The sequence below is a fragment of the Lutra lutra genome, chromosome 15 (genome assembly GCF_902655055.1).
Source record: "Lutra lutra chromosome 15, mLutLut1.2, whole genome shotgun sequence".
NCBI lineage: Eukaryota > Metazoa > Chordata > Mammalia > Carnivora > Mustelidae > Lutra > Lutra lutra.
This window is the reverse complement of record NC_062292.1, coordinates 21,168,322-21,193,266: the sequence shown is the minus strand read 5'-3', so window position 1 is coordinate 21,193,266 and position 24,945 is coordinate 21,168,322.

The following is a 24,945-nucleotide window of genomic DNA, read 5'->3' as shown; positions in this document are numbered from 1 at the left end:
GAACCTCTGATGACAAAAGGGATAGACCTTCATGTTACAAATATATATGGGACCCGCTGTGCTCACAAGCCAGGAAGAATCGCATCCCATCGCTTTACAAGTAGCACAGACATGTCGTGTTTGACAAGTACAGCTCAGGGAGAGTTGGTGCTTCGAAAACATTCTGATTGGTTCTAAAACATTTATTAGAATAATGCTTGTGCTAACAAATCATAGTTATGTATGACCTGAAATTTTTAAAGAAACTAGTTTCTCTTAGTTGTGAAAAGTAATATAATGTTTCAAAATAAAATTCTAATACACTTGATCCACATGGTTTCTTTGAATAGTAAGCGTTTCATACTCTCTTGATGACCTGAGGGTTCTTTAGAATTTAATGTTTATGCCAAAAGACACATAAAATGCAGACCTTGTTTGAAAAGCAATCACAAATTACAAGTAAAATTTTAATACTATATTTTAAAGATACAATGAGCCAGCTAGCTACAGTTATGGAACACAAACGCAGGTAGTTGTGCTTTCAGATAATATAATGAAATAGTCCCTGATGTGCATTTAAAGAAACAGCAAAATCCTTTTTGTTCAGTGTAAGTTAGCTTCTCTCCTCTCCCATTGTTTTTTCATTATAAATTTATTTCTTTTCTTTTTTTTTTAAGATTTTATTTATTTATTTGAGAGAGAGACAGTGAGAGAGAGCATGAGCGAGGAGAAGGTCAGAGGGAGAAGCAGACTCCCCATGGAGCTGGGAGCCCGATGTGGGACTCGATCCCAGGACCCCAGGATCATGACCTGAGCCGAAGGCAGTCGTCCAACCAACTGAGCCACCCAGGCGTCCCATAAATTTATTTCTTTTAGGAAAACTTTTTTTCTTGTGTCATTTGAAAAGATTATTTTATTTTTTAAATCAACAGATTTCACTGTCCTTCACTAAATCATAAGATATGAACCAGGTAAATTCATGCTGCATAAAAGTTTACATGGTGAAACATCTCTCTGACCTGGCCGTCCAGATTTCTTCTTCCCTGATTTCCTTCCCCAGAGCTAATCACTTTTTCCAGTTTCTGATAAACCAGCCCCAAGATATTCTACACAGTGACATCATAGGTGTCTATATTACTTTTTAAAACACAAATGAAAACATCACAGTAATAACAGTTCAGGCAAAAATCATCAATGGATACTAAAATTAGTAGAAAAGCAAGCATGATGTCAATAAGATATTTATATAGTCTCAAATTAACTCCCCACAAGATATTTATTAATTATCAAAGGAAAAGATAACAAGGACCATGGAGAACCCAGATACCACCATAACCACATGATCTAGTTGACGTCTCCAGCAATGAGACATATCAACATCAAGCATCTCTTGATATGTACTGTGAAGTGCACACTACCTCTGTGGTATTCTTGCCAAAAAAATTATAATCTGAATCTAACCATGAAGAAACATTAGAAAGACCCAGTCGAGGGACACTCTATAAAATATCTGGTGTGAATACTCTTCAAAACTGTCAAGGTCATAAAAGACAAAGACTAATGAATTGGAGAAGCTGCCCCAGATTAAAATATGCTCAAGGACATTAGTGAGACAACTGAAAAAGAATTTGAAGACAGTGTGTAGATTAATTAGTAAAACTGCCTCAATGTTAATTTCCTAGTTTTGATCATTATATGCTAGCTATATAAAGTTCTAACTTTGGGGGGAACTGAGTGAAGGTAAACAGGACTGTTTTGTACCATTTTTGCAACTGTTTGTAAGTATAAATTATTTCAAACTGGAAAGTAAAATTTTTTAATTAAAGACACAAATGGTAGTATTCTGTATGTACCATTCTCCATCTTCCATTTCTCACTTAAAAGTATGTCTTGGCGCACCTGGGTGGCTCAGTGGGTTAAAGCCTCTGCCTTCGGCTCGGGTCATGATCTCAGGGTCCTGGGATCAAGCCTCACATTGGGCTCTCTGCTCTATGGGGAGCCTGTTTCCTCCTCTCTCTCTTTCTGTCTGCCTCTCTGCCTACTTGTGATCTCTGTTTGTCAAGTAAATAAATAAAATCTTTAAAAAAAAAATTTGTCTTGCAGCATGAACAGACATTTCTACAAAGAAGACATCCAGATGGCCAACAGACACATGAAAAAGTGCTCCACATCTCTTGGCATCAGGGAAATACAAATCAAAACCACAGTGAGATACCACCTCACACCAGTCAGAATGGCGAAAATTAACAAGTCAGGAAATGACAGATGTTGGCAAGGATGCAGAGAAAGGGGAACCCTCCTACACTGTTGGTGGGAATGCAAGCTGGGGCAGCCACCCTGGAAAACAGCATGGAGGTTCCTCAAAAAGTTGAAAATAGAGCTACCCTATGACCTAGCAATCACACTACTGGGTATTTACCCTAAAGATACAAATGTAGTGATCTGAAGGGGCACACGTACCTGAATGTTTACAGCAGCAATGTCCACAATAGCCAAACTATGGAAAGAACCTAGATGTCCATCGACAGATAAATGGATAAAGAAGATGTGGTATATATATACTATGGAATACTATGCAGTCATCAAAAGAAATGAAATCTTGCCATTTGCAACGACGTGGATGGAACTAGAAAGTATTATGCTGAGCGAAAAAAGTCAATCAGAGAATGACAATTATCATATGATCTCCCTGATATGAGGAACTTGAGAGGCAGGGTGGGGGGTTTGGGGGGTAGGGAAGGAAAAAATGAAACAAGATGGGATCAGGAGGGAAACAAACCATAAGAGACTCTTAATCTCACAAAACAAACTGAGGGTTGCTGGGTGGAGAGGGGGTATGGAGAGGGTGGTTGGGTTATGGACATTGGGGAGGTGAATGCTATGAAATGTGTAAGCCTGACAATTCACAGAACTGTACCCCTGGGGCAAATAATACATTATATGTTAATAAAAATAATTAATAATAAAAAGTATGTCTTGCAGATCATTCCATATAAGTATAGATACTGAATTTTTAATGGATGTGAAATGTTCCATTTTATGAATTTATAATATATTTAACCATTTCCTATTAATAGGTACTCAGACTGTTTCCTAGCACTCAAAGTTAACATTCTTTTATGCAAGACATCTTGTATATGTGGTAAGACCACTCTCAATGTACAATAAACCAATGGCTCCCTTCCTGTGTGAGTTAAAATTCGTGCTGTGAGAAGTTCACCCAGAGTAATGGATGTGGTCAAGCCATTTATCAAACCCAGATCTGAGACAAAGAACATGTCTCATTTGCTGATAGTATAAATTCTCAATGTTGCTGTTAAAATGAACTGACTTTTTAAAGTTGTCTTGTATATTGAATACATATGGTTTGACTTTCTCTTTTTTCCTAAATTGATTTGGGGATACAAAAAAGCCAAATTATTACAAATTTTACCAATTGAAGTGTTTTTTTTTTAAGATAAAATCAATTATCTTATAGTTTCACTTACTTGTGGAGCATAAGGAATAACACAGAGGACATTGGGAGAAAGAGAGAAGTGATTTGGGGGAAATCAGAGGGGGAGACAAATCATGAGAGACTGTAGACTCTGAGAAACAAACTGAGGGTTTTGGAGGGGAGGGGGGTTTGTGGGTTGGGTGAGCCTGGTGCTGAGTATTAAGGAGGGCATGTATTGCATAGAGCACTGGGTTTGGTACATAAACGATGAATCGTAGAACACTGAAAAAAATAAATTTTAAAAAAGATGAAATTATATCCTAAATTAGAAATGTATATCTATCTTCTCTAGGAATTGAGATTAACCAAATCTTTGGGATACAAATTAGCTGTTTCAAATATCTGCATTCTAAAGAGTAGATAAGAATTTAAGACAAACTTGATAATTAGAAGGATCTAAGTAAGCCCTAAACATAAGAAAATGATAAAGTGCATTTTTCTGCAAGAAAGATTGTATTGTTAATCAGAAAACTCTGAATGTCATAGAATGAGAACTGAGAGAATACATTATCTCTCTCCTCCTTCCTGTACTAAAAACATAAAGTTTCTTACTTTCCATTTGTGACTTTGACTTATGTTAAAAAGCAAGGCACCTTAACCCCAAGCACAGACTTAATGAAAGAGGAGATATTTTTGTTAAAATTGTTATTCTCATAATTCTTTCTCCTTTAAAGTCTTCCATATTCTTTGCCATTCAAACAGCATCTATAGTGCATTAGGTTGGGTACGTCATGACTGAATGAACAATTCCCTTCTACTTTTTAGCTTCTAACAAACCAAAAGCAATTATGATACAGAAAAGCAATAAACATTTGGGTTTTCTCCTGAAGATCAGGTAAATAGAACAGTGGATGATGTGTGGAAGTGCTATTAGGGACTCTTTATTTTTTCATAGAGTCCTTAATAGAGATAAGATACTAGGAGTTGGGGCGCCTGGGTGGCTCAGTGGGTTAAAGCCTCTGCCTTCAGCTCAGGTCCTGATCTCAGGGTCCTGGGATCGAGGCCCGCATCAGGCTCTCTGCTCAAGCAGGGAGCCTGCTTCCTCCTCCTTCTCTCTCTCTGCCTGCCTCTCTGTCTACTTGTGATCCCTGTCATATAAGTAAATAAATAAATAAAAATCTTTTTTAAAAAAAAAGATACTAGGAGTCATTTGAAGGAACAGTTGGGAGGCTGTATTAGTTTCCAGTGGCTGCTGTAACAAAGTACCATAGACTTGGCAGTTTAAAACAACAGGCATTTGGGGTACCTGGGTGGCTCAGTGGGTTAAGCCTCTGCCTTCCACTCAGGTTGTGATCCCAGGGTCCTGGGATCGAGCCCCGCATCGGGCTCTCTGCTCAGCAGGGAGCCTGCTTCCTCCTCTCTCTCTGCCTGCCTCTCTGCCTACCTGTGATCTCCGTCTGTCAAATAAATAAATTTAAAAAAAAAATTAAAACAACAAGAATTTATTGTCTCATAGTTCTGGAGGCCAGAAGTCCAAAATTGGTATCACTGGGCCATAATCTGCCCTAGAGAATCCCCAAAGGTTCCAGAGGAGAATCAGTTCTTGTCTCTTCCAGCTTCTGGGGGCCGCTGGCATTCATTCCTTGGCTTGTGACCACATCACTCCAGTCTGTCTCTGTGCTCACATGGCCTTCTCCTCTTCTGTCTGTATCAGATCTCCCTTAGCCTCTCTCTTGTTAGGATGTCTCTAACTGGCTTTAGGGCCCACCCAGAAAATCCAGCAAAGTCTCCCATTTCGATATTTTTTACTTAGTCACCCCTGCAAAGGCCCTTTTTCCATATATGGTAGCATTCACAGTTTCCAGAGATGAGATCTGCTAACTTTGGGGGCCAATGTCCAGCTTACTCCTGAGGATTTTCCCTTTTCTGAAGAGCCATATTCAAGAAACCTTGTGATGAAAAGGGTGCAGAGTCTGCCATGGAACAAGAGTGAAGAGCATTTGTTTTTGCTGCCCTTGTTCATCAGAGTACCTAAGATCCTGCTGGGGAATGCACTTACTGAGGTAAAATACAACTGGCAGGGGATCTAGAAGAGAGAAACAGAGTGGTCACCAAGGGAAGCCCAGGGATGGCAGGAGCCAGGCTCAGCAGAACACTGGGCTAGGAGCTAATACTATTTTTACCTACTTATGGCTTTTGTCAGATCTTAGCCTCCCACCAGGACCCCCAGGACTCTCACACTATCAGAGGATCTTGCAGACCCCATCCCCATCCAGTTCTAGTCACCGAATGCCCTTTCTTTCACAACCCTGCATATCTGTCTCATTCTACGCTTTTCACCAGATGGTCTACTCTTTCCTATTATAGCTCAGAAGGATTTAAATGAAAATAAATCCTCTATAGTCATCACCTAAGTTTTTTTTTTCCCCAAGTCTTTACTTAAATTTCAGTTATTAACATACAGTGTAATATTAATTTCAGGTATAGAATTTAGTGATTCAAGACTTAGATACAACAGCCGGTGCTCATCACAACAAATGCACTCCTTCATCTCCAACACCTATTTCGCCCATCCCCCCACCCACCACCCCTCTGGTAACCCCCAGTTTGTTCTCTATAGTTAAGAGTCTGTTTCTTATTGGACAGCCACATGCAGAAAAATGAAATTGGATCATTTCCTTACACCACACACGAAAATAGACTCAAAATGGATGAAGGATCTCAATGTGAGAAAGGAATCCATCAAAATCCTCGAGGAGAACACAGGCAACAACCTCTTCGACCTCAGCCGCAGCAACATCTTCCTAGGAACATCGCCAAAAGCAAGGGAAGCAAGGGCAAAAATGAACTATTGGGATTTTATCAAGATCAAAAGCTTTTGCACAGCAAAGGAAACAGTTAACAAAACCAAAAGACAACTGACAGAATGGGAGAAGATATTTGCAAATGACATATCAGATAAAGGGCTAGTGTCCAAAATCTATAAAGAACTTAGCAAACTCAACACCCAAAGAACAAATAATCCAATCAAGAAATGGGCAGAGGACATGAACAGACATTTCTGCAAAGAAGACATCCAGATGGCCAACAGACACATGAAAAAGTGCTCCATATCACTCGGCATCAGGGAAATACAAATCAAAACCACAATGAGATATCACCTCACACCAGTCAGAATGGCTAAAATTAACAAGTCGGGAAATGACAGATGCTGGCGAGGATGCAGAGAAAGGGGAACCCTCCTACACTGTTGGTGGGAATGCAAGCTGGTGCAACCACTCTGGAAAACAGCATGGAGGTTCCTCAAAATGTTGAAAATAGAACTACCCTATGACCCAGCAATTGCACTGCTGGGTATTTACCCTAAAGATACAAACGTAGTGATCCGAAGGGGCACGTGCACCCGAATGTTTATAGCAGCAATGTCCACAATAGCCAAACTATGGAAGGAACCTAGATATCCATCAACAGACGAATGGATAAAGAAGATGTGGTATATATACACAATGGAATACTATGCAGCCATCAAAAGAAATGAAATCTTGCCATTTGCGATGACGCGGATGGAACTAGAGGGTATCATGCTTAGCGAAATAAGTCAATCGGAGAAAGACAACTATCATATGATCTCCCTGATATAAGGGATAGGAGATACAACATGGGGGTTAAAGGGGTAGGAGAAGAGTAAATGAAACAAGATGGAATTGGGAGGGAGACAAACCATAAGTGACTCTTAATCTCACAAAACAGAGGGTTGATGGGGGGAGGGGGGTTGGGAGGGGGGTGGGATTATGGACACTGGGGAGGGTATGTGCTATTGTGAGTGCTGTGAAGTGTGTAAACCTGGTGATTCACAGACCTGTACCCCTGGGGATAAAAATATATTATATGTTTATAAAAAATAAAATTAATAAAAAAAAAAGAAAATATACATTCTTTAAAAAAAAAAAAAGAGTCTGTTTCTTGGTTTGTCTCTTTTTCCCCCCTGTTCATTTTTTTTGTTTCTTAAATTCCACATATGAGTGAAATCATAGAGTATTTATCTTTCTCTGACTTATTTTGCTTAGCATAATACTCTCCAGCTCCATCCATGTCGTTACAAATGGCAAGATTTCATTCTCTTTTATAGCTGAGTCCATTGTGTGTGTGTGTGTGTGTGTGTGTGTGTTTGAGAGAGAGAGAGAGAGAGCAGGGGAGTGGCTGAGGAAGAGGGAGAGAGAGTTCTAAGCAAACCACACTGAGTGCAGAGCCCAACACCAGGCTCAATCTCAAAACCCTGAGATCACAGCCTGAGCCAAAACCAAGAGTTGGACATTCAACTGACTGCACACCACCTACGTGCCCTGAGATAATACATGTTTAATGGGTCAACTTGTCTAGGTTCTAGTTCTTAGCTATTCAAGCAAACATTAATCTAAGTGCTGCTTTCAAAGCATTTTATAGATATAATTAAAGTCCATAATCAAATTGACTTTCAGAGAAATTATTCTCAGTAATTTTTATGGGCCTGATTCAGTCAGTTGAAAGAACTTAAGAGTTCATGGCCAAGAGCTCCAACTTGTCCTTAACAACCTAGTCTATGGATCTCCGCAATTACATATGCCAATTCCTTGCAATCAACCTCTTGATGCATACGTCTCCTACTGCTCCTGTGTCTCTGATTGAGCACTGATATGACATATAAGGCTGTGGATTAGAGACTGACACAGAGTAAGGGCTCAGAAAGTCTTTGCAACTATATTTGCTGTTAGTGGTGGTAGTATTGGTATTGTTACATACATACACTTCTGGAATTTTCCAAAATTGTTCCAATATTCTGTCCCACTGATCGCAACAAGCACATTCTTTCTTGTCAGGTCATGTCATTCAATGCTTGATTCAAAATATGCAACCACTAAAATACTCTACTTCAGACAAAGCCACATCACATTCCAAATCAGGGCATGCAATTTCCACAGTGCAATAATGAATACACTTTCCAATAGAGATACATTTTTAGTCAACCATTAGCCTAGAGAAATTCTTCACCCCTTGTGTAGTTAGGACAAATTCTATGTTTATTTTTAAACCTAGAAATTACCTTATTCCTTTCAGTTTGTTTTCCTTATATATTTTTTTTAATATTTTATTTATTTATTTGACAGAGAGAGAAAACACAAGTAGGCAGAGGGACAAGCAGAGGGAGAAGGAGAAGCAGGCTTTATGCTGAGCAGAGAGCCCAACTTGGGGCTCAATCCCAGGACACTGTATTCATGACCTGAGCCAAAGGCAGACATTTAACCAACTGAGCCACCCCGGTGCCCCATGCTCTCCTTATATTTTCCGTATTCTTTCATATATATTCATTTTCACATCTTTCTTTCTTCCTCTGCTATTTTCCATTTAAGATGGCAGGATTTCTTAAACCCCATAAAGCTCTTTCCTCGGAACAGTCAGGTCTTTACTAATATCTTTATTGTATCTGTAACTGCTTTAGTTTGTACCAGGAGCAACAAAAACAATGCTTAGACCTGACAAAAATCAAATTTTCCACTTACCTAAATGTCCCATGCAAATTTGAAATATAATGCAAGATATTTTTCCACTTTTTCTTTCTAATAGTATCTATTCTTTCATTACTACTTTGTCCTCCAGAAGTATGCTTTACTGGTTCATTCAAAAGTCACTTACTGAGCATTGACTTGAGCAAAAAGAGGTTTCACATTTCCTGTTCTGAAAAAATGAATTTTTTCAGAAGGATGCGAGATAAACCCAAATAACTATATCACTTAGAAGACTGATAATGGCCACCAGAGTGACTCAATGCTATAGTGATTCTGAGAACAGAATCACCCTTGCTTGGGATGGGTGATGAAATAAGAAAAGCTTAAGAGATGGCTTCTGAGAAAATTGCTAAAGAATGGCTAGGATTTCAACAGGCTGGCAAGGAATTTCAGAGAACCAGAACAGCACATGAGCACTGGAAGTGAATCACTTTAGATGTGAGGAAAGAGAGCCAGAAAAATGTGCTAGTCAGTGGCAGGAAGAACCAGAAGAGAGTCCAGAAACCTCAAGGGAGCCCAGCCAGCACCTTCTGCCTGCAGTTCCACATTCCTTCTAGTTGTTTTACAAGATAAAGACCTGAACTGCCGGACCTTTCATGTACAGGCCATCAAGGCTATCATGTCTTATATCCCCTTCTACTCCACCGCTCTCATTCATTAACTCCCTATCATTCGTCCATCTGTCTCCCTCCAGTCTGAATCCCATAATCCTATGTCTATCCTTTTCATCCTTCTCCAACTTCTCCCTTACTGGGCCATACAGAACTTCTAGTTTTTACCTTCTCTGAATGATTCCTTCACCCTCTTTCTCTAATTGAAACCTTGTTCTTCCTAAGGACACAGAAAAGTTTGCTGTTTTCTTTATAGCTCAAGAACTCGAGAGCCTGGCTATTGTCCCCTAGCTTCCAGTGTGACTTTCAAAGCTTTTATTTATTTGCCTTCTCTTCTTTAAAATATGCAGCTCAGGGGTGCCTGGGTGGCTCAGTGGGTTAAGCCTCTGCCTTCGGCTCAGGTCATGATCCCAGGGTCCTGGGATCGAGCCCCGCATCAGGCTCTCTGCTCACTGGGAAGCCTGCTTCCCCCCCGGCCCCCTGCCCCCCAGCCTGCCTCTGCCTACTTGTGATCTCTCTGTCAGATAAATAAATAAAATCTTTTTTAAAAACTTAAAAAAAATTTTTTTAAATAAAATAAATAAAATAAAATATGCAGTTCATTTGGAGCCCTACCATCAGACTACAATTCACTCACTTCTACCTACTTATAGATCATGTAAGTCCACCTCCTGATGACTTTTTCCCTCAACCTATCACACTTCATGTCCTCACTACTTTCTATGCCCAGAAAATCACTCATGTGCAAACTCCTTTAATTACTTTCCTTCTCTCTCTCTCTCCTTCCTACTCACATGGAAAATCTCCAAACCAGATTAAACTCAATTCCAGACATATTCTAGTAAGTGAAGTTTGACAAAACCATTTAACACTCCTAACTAGTTCCACAATAAATTCATAACTCAGAGTCACAAATGGATATCTGATCCTTCCTGACAACTACTTACATGTACCCGAAACATCTGTTGTCTCACTCTCATAGATGACCATCCCACACTTTCTGCTCTCCCCTTAAACATCTCTGTCTCACCTTAACCCTTGACCTTACCTTATATTTTCCTTAGAAGCAGTTTAAAGGGAGTGCCCTTATCTTTCTATAAATTTACTTTCTTCTGTGCCTATTCATTCTATCGTCTTTCCTACAGATACTAAGGAGTTGTGTACCTTCTTCTAAAAAGGCCCACCTGCTCCGCTGGGACTTCCTGATCCATGTCCTCTTATTACCTTGCCGTTGGGCTCCCTCTCTCCTACATCATCTATTTCTCCCACTCTTCTGAATTGGTCTCATCTGGTCTAGTTTATTTGATCTTAAAAATCATCTCCCCCCTGATCCAAAGTAGTCTATAGTTTTCAACCCATTTCTTTATAGCAAAAACCTAAGAGTAACTATATCCCAACTTTCTTACCTCGTAAGAGGCCATCAAAACTAATCTCTTACACCTGTTTCCCTTTCTAGACAACCACTCTCTGAACTCTGAGACCCTATCACTACATCCATCCATCTCCCTTCAGTCTGGATCCCACAGTTCCATGTCCATCCTTTCAAACTCCTCTGTGTCCTCATCTCTGCCACTCCAATTAAGCTTCTGATTCTTCCATTTTCTTGTCCGGGTCCCAAATAAACTAACGTTGCCTAATCCAATGGAAACATCTGTGCCCTCATCCTACTGAACCAGGTAGCAACATTTAGCATTATTGACCACTCCCTACTTTCTGAGACACCTTCACTCTTGGCCTTAGTGTCATCCACTTTCCTAGTTTTCTTACCTCACTGGCCCTTTATCTTTTTTTTTTTCACTTTCAAGTGAACAGGCTTATCTGTTTTACCTCCTCCATCTTGCTCTGAAGCTCCTGAATTTCCTCTTTTTAAAAAAATTTTATTTTTATTTTTTTATTGTGTTATGTTAATCACCATACAGTACATCATTAGTTCTTGATGTAGTATTCATGATTCATCGTTTGTGTGTAACACTCCGTGCTCCATGCAATCGGTGCCCTCCTTAATACCCATCACCACGTTCACCCATTCCCCCAACCCCCTTCTTTCTAAAACACTTCGTTTGTTTCCTGGAGTCCATAGTCTCTCATGGTTTATCTCCCACTCTGATTTCTCCTTCATTTCCCCCTTCTAATGAATTTCCTCTTGCTTCCTCTCCTGAATCCACTTCCTGTCACAGAATATTCCAGAATGAATCCAACACAACCACCTCTCATTTACCCTGATCCTCTGACTCTGCATCCAGGATTTTTTCCACAATGTCAGGCTGCCCCTCAGTCCCTAACTTATAGATAAGTTTCATTTTATGCTACCCTGTATACATCTTTTGCATGAGATTGCTATCCTCCATCTATACCAACCCCCCCCCCCAAAATAACTGAGCATCCACCTATAAGGCTCCATAAAATACTAGCAGGCAATTCAGTGTGGCACAGAGAGGTTTATTTTTCCAAACAAGTAAGACAAAAAGCTTAGCTTAAAAATAAGAAACACATTATACTCATGCATATAACATCAAAAAGAAGTATGTGTTTTCCATTGTTTTCCTTTGCAACAATTTCTTACTATGTCATATTTCAAAACAAAAGCTAGTTTCCATAGGAAAGGAAAACAAATTAAGTCAAATAATGAAGAAAGGAGTAATGTTTACAAGGTTTAGATTTTTAATCTTACATAGTTTTTCCAAAGACACTGATGTTTGCTGGCACTTTACTACTTTTAATCCTGAGCATGAAATTCAAACCTCTATGGAGACAAAAACCATATCTCTATTAAAAAAAAAAAAAAAAAAAAACAGGGGCGCCTGGGTGGCTCAGTGGGTTAAGCCGCTGCCCTCGGCTCAGGTCATGATCCCAGGTCCTGGGTTCGAGCCCCGCATCGGGCTTTCTGCTCAGCAGGGAGCCTGCTTCCTCCTCTCTCTCTGCCTGCCTCTCTGCCTACTTGTGATTTCTCTCTGTCAAATAAATAAATAAAAATCTTTAAAAAAAAAAAAAAATACATGGGTCCCTTCCTGGTGTGACTCTTGGATAAATTTCTTCTGCAACTCTTTCCAGTGTGAGTAAGGTGTCTCCTTCTCTAGACTTTTAAAATTGGTTGGATTGCAAACAACTCTTTCCGGTGTGAGTAAGGTGTCTCTTTCTCTAAACTTTTAAAATTGGTTGGATTGCAAACAACTCTGTCAGGAAAGAGTCAAGTGACAACTAAAGCAAAATAAGATATGAAGAAAGATACGTTTCTCAAAGCATGTTCCCCTGACAATGCATTGGTTAGTAATGATGTTTATGACAAAGTCTATACTTTTGTTTGGGTTATGAATCATTTATTTATGACCTTTAATAAGAACCAGACATTGCCTCATTACTGTCTCATCTAAGAACTATGTCTTGCAATGAATTCTGGTATGGTCTTTTTCTTCCCCATTAGTGTGGCATGGTGTGTTAAAAATTAACAGTAGGATTATTAGGTGACCTGTTCAGGCCGGTGTTTCTAGGACTATAAATCTATGGCTAGCAAGTATTAATTTGTTTTTATCAGAAATTTGAACAATCCATAAGAAGAATTAGTGAAGCAGTCAGATTCCTGATCTTTACTGACCATCATTAATCCTGGTGCATAGGAAGGAACCACAATGCAACTGTATTCCAATGTTGGTTACTTGGACACTCAGAGGGTACAGACACAGATTATCTAATAGCACACTCATTTGTTACTTGTTCTTGGCATTTAAGGTATATTTTATTGAACCAAGAGTTCAACTGATTAGTGAACTATTAATAGGACAGGAATGATCCCAAAGGCCCTAAATATTTTGGGGGCAGGCAGACCTGCATTTCAATCTCAGCTCTACTTTGCACCAGCTATGTGGCTTCAGGCAAATTGATTTATTCCTTAGCTTTAATATCTTCTGAATATTGGAGTGCTAACATGTAACCTTAACAAAACTGTAGTTTGGATTTAATGATATAAATGTAGGCACAGTATCTGGTTCCCAAGAAATATTAGTTTCTTTCCCTTGAACAATTTTACATTGAGCATCAATGGCTGACTCCATCATATCACAATTGCTAACTGATTAGCTTAGGTATTCCTACAGTATTTGCTTATATGCTGCCTCTAGAGACAAAAAGATTTTTAGAGCTTTGGAGTTCAATATAAAACCCATCTGATGACTTTCATCCAATGGCCAATTTCATAAATAGAACTTGTCATTTACAAATGCTACTGAGTTAAAATTATAAAAATATGAAACCTTTATGAGAGAGAATAATACCTGTGGGCCCACTAGATTTTTTTTTAAAACTAAATTTAGTCAGTTTGTAATACCCACTGAGTTCACTAAAGTATATGCTTCAGAGCAAAGCGAAGGAAGTAGTTATCTAAACTGAAAAACAAAACAAAACAGTGATGTTGCAAATGCAGAAGAAAATAAGATGAGATCAGAGCAAACAAAAATTCTATCCAACTGTCCCTCTGACTTCACTGATAAGTACATGGTAAATACCACACTAGTCAAAACAATGATATTTCTGATTCAGGCCCCAAAATAGAGAACTGCAAATTAAACTAGGCTACATTCATACAACAAAGTTGTATGTAACCGTCAAAAATGATGTTAAAGAATAATATTCAATTTATTTTTTAGAAGGTTATTTAATAACATGGAAATATATTAATAATTGATTATATAAAAAAGAAAGCTATGAAAGACTATGGGTAGCATTCTTCTACTAAGGAAGGAAAGCATGGAAGGAAGAAAAGGGGGAAGAAAAGAAGGAAGGAAAGGAGGGAGGGAAGAAAAAAGAAGGAGAAAAAGAAAGAAGGGAAGGAAGGAAGAAGGAAAAAGGGAGGGAAGGAGAAAACACCAATATATTAATAGTAGTTTACCCTGGATAATGGAAATTTGAGTGACTTTTTATTTTTTACTAGCTTTATTGAAATATTTTTGACATATTATAGGGTGTAAGTTTAAGGTAGATAACATGATTTTATATACATTATGAAATGATTAGCACAAAAAGGTTAGTTAGCATATCCATCACCTCACATATTTGTGTGTATGTGTATGTGTGTGTGTGTGTGTGTGTCGATAAGAATGTTAAAGATTTACTCTATTACCAATTCTCAAATATACAATACAGTATTACCTATAGTCATCATAGTGTACATTACATCCTCAGAATTTATTCACCTTACAGACGAAAGTCTGTACCCCAAATCAAACTGGGAAATCACACTCAATTTATTTTATTTCAAAGCCTAACCTCCTAACACTCTCTGTGTAACCTTCAGATATTAGAATAATCATCTCAGCAAGCTGTGCAATAAACTGGACATAGATACAGTACTGTATTTAATTCTACACAATTTAAAATGTATCCAGAGGAAAGTGCAAATAATTCTATAAAGTCTATTAACTGAGAAAAACAAGAAAAAGAAAGGCTGATTTAGGTTGGAGAAGATAAAACTCATGAAGGACACAAAGAGAGGGGTAAATTGTCTCCTCTTACTGCTATCTCATCTGCTCTGGTTCCTCTAGGGAACAAGCTTCCCACCACCACTCATGGAAAGACATCTAGCCTCTCATGCTTATTACTGGATTTATGTTGAACTCTCAGTCCTCATGGTCTTTATCACACAAGAGTCTTCTTGGTCTTTGTAGGCTCACCTAGAACTTCTAGATAACCCCTTCCAAGACCATCTCTGCCTCTGACCACACTACCTTCAGCATGATGTTTTCTTAAGTTCCCTTCCAGGTAACACACCAATGAGACTGAGCTGGCCTCAAACACTTCTCTCTTCTCTCTACAATGCCATAGTGAGGAAGCCCCTCCACACCACAAACACACATTTTCTTACCTGGCCTTGCTTTAGAGATCAATAGCTAAAACTGGCAGGATTTAATCATACTTTGGCTTGTTAAAGAGGAGATATTTCTAATAATTAGACATGTGAATAAAAGCACTGGTGGGGCGCTTGGGTGGCTCAGTGGGTTAAAGCCTCTGCCTTCGGCTCAGGTCATGATCCCAGGGTCCTGGGATTAAGCCCTACATCGGGCTCTCTGCTCAGCAGGGAGCCTGCTTCCTCCTCTCTCTCTGCCTGCTTCTCTGCCTACTTGTGATCTCTGTCTGTCAAATAAAAAATTAAAAAAAATTTTTTTTAAAAGCACTGACACTTCATGGTATAATGAAGACACATCCTAGGAAACACGGTACGTAGTATGTATAGTGGAATCCTCATTGTGTGATAACTCAGGTAGCACAAGCTGCTGAAATAAGTACTAAATTTTTAGTAGCTTTAAATAATATAATATTATGTTTCACTCTTGTACTAATCAATGAGAATGTTTCTAGTTGACTGGTAGCCTTCCTGCATGTGGTGATTCAAGGACCCAGCTTCCCTCTATCTTGTGCCTCCACTATCCTCAGAAACATGGAGGTTTGTTTGTTTGTTTGTTTGTTTGTTTAATCCAGCCAGAAATGAGAGAAGAAAGAGAATATGCTTCTTGACCACCTCAGGCAACAAATTATGTGTGCCAGATTCCAAAAGTGAGAGCTAGTCATACACCGCCACTGAAGTATAAGAGCAATTGGGAAATGCAGTCATTGGCCACTGCCAAGAAGCCACTGCAACTACTCCTCACTATGGAAGAGGACGGCAAATCTTTGACAAAGAGCCCATCGGTGCTTCTACCATTGGATAATAAAATAAATGCGATTTAAGTACTGTTTTAACTCTAATTTTTATGGCCCTCAACTTTCATAAAGGTTCAACACAAGAAATATACACTTGTATTTAACTGCAAACTCTTCTAATTTCTAGAGTTTGAACATTTTGATCCTAAGCTCTTCTATTAGGCTCTAAGGACTTGGAGGGCAAGAACTAACTCTTCTGAACTTTGTATGCCTGAAACCTGACACTCTCTCTGCATGTAAAAGCCATCCAAGAACTGTTTGTTGAGTAAATGAATGGGGCATGATGTTATCCAGTGTTCCTTACACAAAATGAACCTGAATTCATCTCTGAACTCAGTGTCAAGTATGTTTGTTTCTCAAGATAAATTTCTATGTCTGTCTGCTCCCACCATATTAAGCTAGTCATGGTTCTGTGAGCATATGATATTGTAGTCCTTCACACATTTGCAGACACAGACTTCTCTGCCTGATTACCCTATCCCCACATTCACCTGGAAAATGACTTCCCCTTCCTCAAAAGTTGACTCAAGAATAACCACCTCTTCTCCACACCATCTTACCCAATTCTCCCTGCAGACGTAAATACGTCTTCCCCTGTGCATCCATTATACCCATTATAATTCTTATCCACATTTCTGGTAATTAACTGCTTATTATCAGTCTCTCCATCAGATTATAAACCATCTAAAGGTAAGAACTATGGCAGTTTATCCTTATGTGTTCAACATATTGGGCACTATCTGATATATCAGAGAAGCTCAATTCATTTTTTTTAATTTATAAATTGTCATTGCTTTAATGTATTCCATGTTTAAATAAAAACCATATTGGTACTTGAAAAATGATATGCCTTCCTCTCTCGCTTCCTTTCCCTCAAACACCCAGTGATCTGATTTGTTGAAGCAAATCAGAGTAGACAATGAAAGCAGATAATCCTCAATATCATATTTAATTTGGAAAGCCTCTCATTCTCCTCAAAATGTAAAACTTGTATCTCTAAACACAATAATGCATTCTTTGTTGCATTACATTATAGTTTCATACTGACTGATCCCTAACTGGATACTAACCAGTATTTTGTCCATCTGATATTCACTTCAGCAGAAATGTTTTTCATATTTTGTATCTGTAATACAATATTTATAAATTTCAAAGGCTGACTCGCCTCCTAACTGAAATCTTTAACTTCTCAGATATTACATGAGAAGGCAGGGAAAAAAAAACTAACATTAACTGAAGTCCTGTGGGGTCCTTGATGCTTTACATACTTTATTCATCAAAATCTTAGATCAACCTAGTGAGAGATAACATTATTATCAACATTTAGATATGAACAACCTAAGGCACAGAAAGTATAAAACAATGTTAGAGCCAGGATTCAAATTCAGATGCATCAGGCTCTGTAGTAGGCTGAATAACGATTCCCCAAGATGTCCATAACCACATCCCCAAAACCTGTGAATATTACCTTATATGGCCAAATCGATTTACCAGATGTGATTAAGGATCTTGAGATAGGGAGTCTATTCTGGATTATCTGGGTGGCCCTAGGTCTAATCACAGATTCCTTGTAGGAGGGAAGAAGAGAAATTTTGACTACAGTAGAGAAGACAGTGTGACCATGAAAACAGAGATCAGAGTGATGTGTTCAAGGCCTGCAGGGGTACTCTGGAAGTGGAAAAGGTAAGGAACAGACTCTCCCCGGTAATCTCCAGAAAGAACCAGTCTTGTTGACACCTAGACGTTAGCTTCTCAAAACTTCCTTTGGACTTCTGACTTCCAGAATGCAGGAAAATAAATTTACTTTGTTTTACATTTGGGGAATTTTTTGTAGCAGCAACAGAAAACTAATACGGTCTCCAAACTTAAGACCTATATAAATCAATTCAATGCAACACATACTCAGTGCATTCTTAAGACCAAATCTGGCAATACCGCCCCATCAGGAAAAGCCAACAACTGGAGCCATGTCAGACCAGATAGAGAAGTTCCAAATATGAACCCTCCAAGAACACTTGAGCCATCATTATGACTGTTCCAAAATAAAATCTGGAATTCTTTAGCCAAGTGCTCTAGGAGATATTCCCAGCTGAGAGGAAGGAACAGTGTGAGGGCCAGTCTCTCAGGTAGCCAAGCCATAAAACCTGTAGAACTAAATAAAAAATTTGAACTGAACCCACAAGCCTGAGGTGGCCAACACAAACCTCACTAGAACTAGTTGTACTTCCAGTAGCAAAACACTTTTAAACGAGGGCCATATTACATTTCCAACTCTTGGGTCAAAGCCTTGCCTATGTCCTACAGTAGCCCAGGACTGGAATTTACCAGAGAATGAGTAACTCAGAAAAAAAGCTTGCAAACTCTGTGCCTAGCCCAGATGGAAAAACGAGCTACTAACTTTGATGCAGTACAAACTCCAGACCTCATGCCAGCAATAGTCTCCTCCAGGATCACATTTGGCATAAAAATGGAATTATAGTAGTTTGAATTACACATACTTTCCAATGCAAAATAAGCACTGCCATGAACTGAAAGAAAGTTTGTTTATATCTTTTGTTGGTCATTGAGACAATTCTCAGTGGCTCTTGAGGCTGCTGTCCAGTGTTACCCTCTCAGGGGAAGTGACTCGAGCAGGAAACCACCACTATGGCCAAGAGAAAAGAGAATCTTCCAAATGAAATTAGCTTTTGTTTTCCTGCCCCATTTTGCTGTTGGTGGATATTTCTGCGTGAAAAATTTTCAGTTTTAGTTTTCTGAAATATTCAAAAAGGTAAAGCTCAGAGGATAAATGGTAAGGTTGTCTGTGTGGTAAGGGAAGTTTTTCTGATTGAGGACAAAACATAAACATAATGAGAACTGTGATGGAAACCTAAAGGGAATTTTAACAGTAAAGATTTAAAGTAGTACAAATATTTTATAGAAATCCTTAATGAGGGGCGCCTGGGTGGCTCAGTGGGTTAAAGCCTCTGCTTTCGGCTCAGGTCATGATCCCAGGGTCCTGGGATCGGGCCCCACGTCGGGCTCTCTGCTCAGCGGGGAGCCTGCTTCCCCCTCTCTCTCTGCCTGCCTCTCTGCCTACTTGTGATCTCTCTCTGTCAAATAAATAAATAAAATCTTTAAAAAAAAATCCTTAATGAGGGGTGCCTGGGTGGCTCAGTGGGTTAAGCCTCTGCCTTCAGCTCAAGTCGTGATCTCAGGGTCTTGGGATCGAGCCCCACATCGGGCTCTCTGCTCAGCGGGGAGCCTGCTTCCCCCTCTATCTCTGCCTGCTGCTCTGCCTACTTGTGATCTCTCTCTCCCTCTCTCTCTCTCTGTCAAATAAATAAATAAAATCTTAAAAAAAAGGAAATCCTTAATAAGTAATCTATTCTCAAATTTTAAAATTCTATTTATTCCTTCATCAGTCTCCCTCAATTTCTGACATGGTGGATATAAGAATTGCCAAGTCCCATGAACTGTACTTCATGCTTTAAAGTGATCTTGACTATTTCAGATCAACTCTATCAGCAAGTGTCTCCCTAACACTCATTAAAATCAAAACAATAGGTAGTAATTGAACATCAGTGATCCGTGAATTGGTGTGGGAGATACGGCATTCAAAGTCAGCACCCTCTCAAGGCTACTAAAGAGAAAGAACATAAGTATGTAAACTATTAAATGACAAAGTTTTAAATATTGGGTAAAAATAGAAACCCATTACAATGTAGTACTTGGGTAGACAACACACGATTCTATAGGCAAAGGCCACCATGAGGGTTTAAGGAGAAGGAAATCATACTGAAACAGCAAGTCTAGCAGACTAGGAAACCAGGTGTTTCTATCATGTTATGGTGTGGCTAAAGCACAGTGAGTAATTGGTATGATGGAGAGGGACGCAGACATTGGAAGTCATACAGACCAAGTTTTATACCCTAGCTCCACTACTTGCCAGGTATTAGATCAGGGCAATTACTTAAACACTCTGTAAAATGTGGATCAACCGTACCTCTCAAGATTGTACTGAGGTTAAAGTGAGAATGTATATAAAGTTCTCAGCAGATAGTAGATACTCAAAATATTAAAGCCTTTCCTGTGGCAGGAGTTGTTCAGTCCTCAACAAAAATTTTTCTGAAATTGTCACGACACCCTGTTATTCTCCTAGATATATAGATTTTATTTCAGAAGTCTCCTGCACAGGTAGTGTCATGAGCTTTTGTGACTATCCGATAAGGTATCGGTTTACAGACTGTCATCACAGACAGCACACAGAGAGTGACTTTCCCCTCAGAAACTCAACTCCATGGGGGCCTGCCTGGCTCAGTCAGTAGAGCATGTGATCTTGATCTCAGGGTTGTGAGTTTGATCCCCACATTAGGCATGGAGCATACTTTAAAAAATAAATAAAATAAGGGGCGCCTGGGTGGCTCAGTTGGTTGGGCCACTGCCTTCGGCTCAGGTCATGATCTCAGGGTACTGGGATGGAGTCCTGCATCGGGCTCTTTGTCCAGCAGGGAGCCTGCTTCTCTCTCTGCCTCTGCCTGCCACTCTGCTGCTTGTGCTCTCTCTCTCTCTCTGACAAATAAATAAAATCTTAAAAAACTAATTAATTAATTAATTAATTTAATTAAGCCTTTAAAAAAAAAGGAACATTTTAATTCCTGCCATTGCCACAGGACACAGAGCAGCTACATATTTCCTCAATTCTATGACGCACATTTTCTACATATTAATACTTCTGAAATAGGAATGTGGTTTATAAATGACATCCAAGGAAATTTGCCAGGAATAGCCTTTTAAATAAAACATTGCTATTAATATAGCAGTTTGTTTTACAATTAATGGCATCTTGACCTGGAGGAAATACAGTCATGGCATTAGAAAAAATAGAGCTTCCATGGAAAATAAAGATGGGCTGAAGTTTAGAGGCAAAAACCACAGACTTAATGTCATAAAGCTGTACACTTAAAATTTGTCAAAGAATAATTTTTTGTTTATATATATTACTACAAAAAACAATTTTAAGCCACAGAATATGTAACCATCTCCTGGATTAAGAAGTCATTACTGGGCAATGGAACTAGAACCATATACGGCATATTAGAAAAGAACAAAGCCTTCCACAGAAACCAACTAGTTATCTGTTCTCCAAGCCTATTCTTTGAAGAAAAGCCGATGCATAGCCTAAGACAAATCTACAATTAGTCATCCACGCTCTATAGCAGCATGTGGGAGCAACCACGGGGACAAGAGTAAATAAAAACCCAGAGGAGATGATGGTGAAACACTCATCTCTTAGTCTTACTAATCAAGGTGCACTCAGTGCAGAAGACCTAGAGAATGATACTGGAAGCCCCCCACCTCCTACCCCATGGATTCTTCAAAGCGCTCTAAGTGCTTTGTGAATGGTTCTCTGGAGAAGAATCCATCAGGGCAACAAGTAACTTCTCCCAGAAAGACAATTCACTGCATTCACTGAGTTCTGCTGTTGTTTCCAAAAAGTGATACAGATCCTGGTGGTTCAAGTACTCCACAATTGGTGCTGCTGGGTCAGAAGTGGATCATCCCTCCACACCTCACTTGGCATATGTTACCATATGAAATGTCCAGGATTGGGCATTGCTTAGAAAACTTGGCTAGTGGGCAAGCCAATCTTCGAAAGGGAAAACTTTGTTGTTGAATGCACACACCGCCTACAGCCCTGACTCCTACTTTGCTCACAAAACATTGGACAAGCACCAGCATAACTGGGGAGGAGGCCGAGTGACATCCACAGAACAGCTCACCATGCACACCCTTTTGTGGAGAGTCATGTACTTTGACCAGTCCTCTTACAAGACATATCCTAGAGCCCAGGGGAAGAGAATCACCTACTGGACTCTTCCCAATCCTCCTTGCCATCAGTGTTCAAGTCTTCTCTCCTTCCAGGCAAAATGGAACACACGGTAGATTGTTCAGAATGCTGTCCCTTGGGAGGATTTCCCTCCTCCTCCAGCCTCCAGAGCAGATGGCCCTGTGGGTGCCTCACTCCAATGGGTGAGAGCAGAGCCATCTGTAAACCAGACTCAAGCTTTTCCCCTTTGCCTAAATGAAGCCAACACCGCATGAAACCCCTGGTGTGGGTTCTACAAGCATAATGGCAAAACCAATAAAAACAATGGAAATGCCCAGAATTGGGGGTTGGTTAAATAAAGCAAGGTATATAGAATGAAATAATACGCATCCATTTTAAATGATGCTATGAATATTCAATAAGATTTTTTTTAGATGAAAAGACTGGTTGCTATAAGATTGTGAACACACACGTTAGCAAACGGTGATTATCTCTGACATGCAAAATTATGAGGTGTTACTTTGCTTTTTTCTGCTTATTTGCCTATTTTAAATTGCATTCTATGAAAATGTATTAGTTTTGTAATATACCTTTAAAATAAAAACATTTGGTAAACAAAACATCACCAGCCTTCCTGACAACAAGCATGTTTTCAGTATGACTGAAGAGTAATGCTAGGGAGAGTATAGCAAACAGGCGGGAGAAGTCATCTTCTGCAGAAAACTGCTTAAAGTTATTTTTCAAAAGACCCAAGGCATCCAAAAGGGACTTTCTAAATTTTGAGATAACCAAGTCAGTCCTTAATAAAATGTTTAATTCTAGTTGCCAAATAAATTTTTGATACAGTAAAAGTATATCTTTATATCATATCCTCTTCTGTAATCAATATAGATGCTACACTCACATCTATTTTATTAGGATTAAACACATTCACTTATTTGAATACTATGTGTTTCCTTTTATAACATACTTTTTAAAAAAGATTTTATTTATTTATTTGACAGAGAGAGATCACAAGTAGACAGAGACACAGGCAGAGAGGGGGGAAGCAGGCTCCCCACCAAGCAGAGAGCCAGATGTGGGGCTCGATCCCAGGACCCCGAGATCATGACCTGAGCTGAAAGCAGAGGCTTTAACCCACTGAGCCACCCAGGTGCCCCTATTACATGTTATTGACCGTATCAATGACTCATTTATTTCAAAGTTCAATTCTAATATTGTTTCTATAGAGAAAATGCAATCTACTCCATATTGATCTACTTTATTATAGTATCTAAAATATGCTACAAAGGAAACTATCCAAATAAAAATATGCAATGGACTTTTCTTGGCCAGAGCCATAGACTCTCCTTTATACTCCTGTATGAGGGTATTATCTGCAATTCTTTTACTGTGTCCAGTTGAAGTGCCCTCTCCAACAAGTTACCAGTCAATACATAGGCCTACATACATGCATTTACAAAGTTCATCTTTGTCATTTGGGCCAGAGACTAAAAAGACTATGGTGCAGATCCTAAAAAGATTTTCTTCCAAAGCGTTATTTTTGTGTTTGAGCCACAGTATTAATTATCCCTCACAGATATACATTTGGTTTCTTTGGGGAAGAGTTGGGGTTATGTATTTAAAGAGAATTGCAACATCAGAAGAAATGACATACAATTTAGCCAAGGGATTTTTTTTCTTCCACATGATTAATGGCTATTTCTCTCCCACCCATGAGTACAGACACTGAGGTTGAAATGGGCATTTTTCACACCCTTTCATGGGACCACTCCGCATCTAGGGGCCATACATTGACATATAACCCATTCCCATGCCTACAAAGAAGAAGAAGAAGAAGAAAAATAGAAAAAAAGAAATGATCACCATTTCAATCAAATGAAACTTTAAGTGAAATAGTATAAAAATAATTACCTAGATAATTTCTTTCCATATGTAATATGTAATATTTTATTTGACCCAGAATACAGAGGGATGCAGGTTTCTTATGTTTCTAGAAGGCTACCTCTAGTTCCATTCATCCGTGCGCTATTACCATGATTCTCCCTCGTAGCATTCTCTATTTCATTCACACACAGAACACTCATTGATTATAGAGAGTAACCTACTAGAAACTTTAGGAGGGTCTTCTGCCTCACAGAATCTTCCCCAGTGCTCAGAAATTATATCCTTAGAAGCTCATTTTAGGGAGTCTTAACGGTTCCTTTTCAGTCTTCAACAATCTCACTGAGAAAAGAGTAAATCCTGTTCCCTAAAACTACTTACATCTTGAGGGTGTGGGGATGGGCTGCAGTTTTGGGGGAAGGAGCCCAGGGAAGGAAGGAGAGAGAGAGATTACGCAGGAGCAGAAATCTTACGGGAGGACAGACTGCCTCTGACTTCAAACACAAAAGCATTTCTACAAGCTACACAGTTTTTCTACTGCCGTGGAAGACTCATTTGTGTTCATGTTGAAAACAAAATGATGACAAATAAAAATACCAACATTGTAAACTACACCACACTATAGTCAGGAGTCAGAGAAACAGGAAAAGTTAAACACTTCAGTGGAGGGCAGGGGGCAGGAATGGGTTCTGGTTTACTGAGTGCTGGCCGGGGTGTTTTGTTTTTATTGTTCTCCACATTTCCTTCCCCAATTGCACCACATCCTTTACGCTTGAAGCAGAAGTTTCTGATCAGAATGTTGCAGCACCTAAGAGGCCAAAAGAAGGGCCTCAGAGACTAGCCATCTCAACCATGGAACTGTGAAGCAACCACCACAGCCCTGTGCCCCCAGAGCCCAGGGAGGCTCCCATTCTGGGAAGGAGGCACCACCGAGGAAGAAACAACATTCCACCCTGCTTCCCACAAACCAGTCAGAGACTCTTTCCAGGCTGA